The sequence below is a fragment of the Buceros rhinoceros genome, unplaced genomic scaffold (assembly GCF_000710305.1).
Source record: "Buceros rhinoceros silvestris isolate BGI_N320 unplaced genomic scaffold, ASM71030v1 scaffold35774, whole genome shotgun sequence".
In the NCBI taxonomy this organism is placed as follows: domain Eukaryota; kingdom Metazoa; phylum Chordata; class Aves; order Bucerotiformes; family Bucerotidae; genus Buceros; species Buceros rhinoceros.
This window is the reverse complement of record NW_010408302.1, coordinates 42,426-45,512: the sequence shown is the minus strand read 5'-3', so window position 1 is coordinate 45,512 and position 3,087 is coordinate 42,426. Positions and strand designations below refer to the sequence as shown.

The window sequence follows — 3,087 nt, the reverse complement described above, 5'->3', positions numbered from 1 at the left end:
CAGCAGTGGTTTTACTCACAAAAGGCTGAAGAGAGGGTGCCTTTTCTCCCTTTCCATACTTTTGCTTGAGTTGGCAAGCGTGTTTCATTTGGAAACATAGAGGCAGTCCTTGAGAGTAGCTTATAGAGATCGTATTTGGGTTTCCTTTGGCAGGGAGAGGTGGGGGTGGAGCTAGAACAATTTAAAAATTCTATTTCTTGCTGAAGATTTTAAGAAGGAAAGAAATACACTCTTCAACTTACTATTTGTGATTCTTTTTTTTTCGGTTTGTGAAAATGTGAAAAAACAGTGTAGTCTGATCTTTCAGATAACAGGTGTGAGTGAATTTTATTTACAGGTATGAATGACTTTTAAATGTAGTTATATTACTCCAGACACTTAACTACACACATTGTCTAAGTACAGTTGAAAAACAAATTGTGTTTTCATTGAGACTGAGGACTGTAATTCAGTGGATCTCTTAGCAATCTGTAAGTGGCTTGAATTGATAGTGATGATAGATTTTTTGGTTTGTTTGTTTTTGTTTTGCACATTGGCTAATTTCATTTGTGGAATTCCCCAACAGTTACTAACCCTATAAAATGTTTAAGGCTTGAGTTAGCTTGCTTTTGTAGCGAAGAAGCCTAATAACTTCCAGTTGAGTAGGCTGACAGGCTGGTATAAAACCGCCTCAGCTTACAACAAAACCTGGGGCAGAAAGGTTGTTGACCTCTGCAAACTTTTAATTCAAAGAAGCAGCCCTGAAGGGAGGCTGCTTCTAGTTCTGCCTGATTGGATTTGGCAGCCTGGTACATGCTTGAGTCTTCACCTGTCAGCGTGCAAAGTTTGTTTTCTGAGAAATGTGAGAAAGCAGCTGTGATGTGTAGCTAGCAAAAGACTAACCTTTTTCTGGAAAGCTCAATAACACAGAAAGCACTTACAGGTCATTTGTAACAATAGCGAATATAATTTATTAGTGTTTTTCTCTGTGTTATGGTTAAATTCATAATTAAAATTAAACAGCTAATAATCCGTTTTATTATTTTACATTGTGTTGTACTAAAATGTATAATATTAAATTCAATCTATGTTAGAGGCTTTTTCGCTTGCTGGTAAGTACTCCTTTTTCAAAATAACTTTATTGTCTTACTGTAGTGAACATGCAAAAATTGGGGAGAAATCTGAGTTTCAGATAAGCTTTCAGAAATGTGGATGTTTCTGTGAAGCTGAGCAGCTTTATAATCTGTCCAAACACAACCCTTTCTTCTAGTTGACTTTCTTAGCTGATATTCTCATCTCCTTTTTAAAGATATCTCACTTGACCTGAGAGAATTTTAAACAAAGTTGGCCTTTGAATAGAGGAGTTGGCCACAGTTTAGCAACCTCAGAGATGTTAATTTCTTTGTAGTGTCCTCTGGATCATCTGATATCTTAACTAGTTGATGACTTTTCTGTCTCTACTGCTGCTTAGTTCTATTTTAGCAGTTTCACTTCTTCCTAAATACCAGAATCTTTATTAGCAAGCCTGTAAAGTTTATTTTAAAAGTCTGAAAGTACCAGTTAACTAAAGCAGTAGCAAGCTGATATGTTATCTTTCTCAGTCTCATCCTCAGTCCTTTCATCCTCATTGTGACAGCTCTTTTCTGTTGACTTACTTGGAAATAGGGTTGATTTTCATGCTTCTGGTATTCATTGTATATTGGTTTTCTACAAAATATTATGAGACATAACCAACAGTTACATCTGAGGCAGTGCCACAAGTAAGCTTGGTCCGTTTCTATGTGCGGGGGCACGCAAGACTTTCTGTTTGGGTGATGCTATCTTTCTTTTCCATTTTTCCTTTATTCTGTTGCTTTGCTCTCTGTTAGCACAAAATGATGGGTTACTGTGGGACTGTTTGGATTTTATATATGGTAAAATTATTTTCAGCATCTGGATTGGGGTAACTTGGTTTTTGTGGCTAAATTCAAAATGTGGTTTTCACCGTGTTGTAACATCAGAAGAAACATTATGCCCATATGTAGTTCTCAGAAATGTACTTACTGCTATCTCTGACCATCACTTGCCTGTGTTTAGTGTTGAATCTTCTCCTGTTTACCAGGAATAATGCACTTTTTCATCATTTCCAGTATGGAACTGGTAGTGGATGAGCAAGATGAGCAAGCTGTATCTTCAACCGCTTTATAGAATTTCCAGCAGAGGCCTTCCTGACCTTTGAAGGCCCACCCTCCTGTGAACTGTACAAAAGCACATTGTGCATACCACAGTCCTCAGCTGGGAACAAAAAAAAATCTTGTGAGGAAGTGGAGGCAGCTTGGGAAAGGCTCCAGTAGACCTAGCAAATTTTCCTCTCTGGGTGGCACTGCCATATCAAAGCCTACATATGGTGTTAGGTCTTCTAAGACCCACACGTGAGAACAGGTGAAACCTTTGACATTAGGACAGTAGTGCTTTAAGAGAACCTGTGTAGCCTGTTCAGTATCTCAGCTCTGGAACTGCAAGAAGTGCTATGTTGTCCAGCAAAGGGGCTGCCCACAGACATGTGCCTCTTCCAGAAACAGTAACTGTGAGAGACTGGCTCTCTTTGGTCAAAATCTTACCTCTCAGGCTCCAATTATTCTCAGCTCCTGCAGGATTATGGAATAAATTCCCATTCCCAGAAAGAGGAAATGTCTTTGTTCTTGTAGCCATTAACAAAGACATCTGCCTGTGGAGTGGCCTGTTTATATGGTCAGCTGCCCGTCTGCTGTCTTTCCTTCCTTACTGCAGGGCAGAGACCTCCCACAGTAAGGCAGCCCGTGCCCTGTGCTCCTTGAAACCTACCTGCTAGCCGCTGGGCAATGTAAATGTCATTGGAAAGTACAGGGTCTGCTCTGTCAGAACCCACATATTCCCAGCTGCTCCCAAGCTGTAGCTGTGTTTGAATTCTGTGAACATCTACATGGGGCAGCTCAGTTACAGCGGTCAGGTCATACCTGTCAGTGAAATGGTCCTAGTCCCTGATGGATGAAACTGATACCCTGTCTTCCTACCTTCCCAAGAGTATGCTGATTTGTTAATTGTCAACAGCACTATCTCACTTACGCATGTTCAGAGCAAACAATTTCT

General features: G+C 39.9%; 1 protein-coding gene across 1 annotated transcript in view; it reads left to right on the top strand.

Moving 5' to 3' along the window:
• The window catches only part of LOC104492286 (calcium-binding mitochondrial carrier protein Aralar1), a 38,564-nt gene that overhangs the window by 24,216 nt on the left and 11,261 nt on the right, over positions 1-3,087 (top strand). The gene's annotated exons all lie outside the window — the stretch shown is intronic.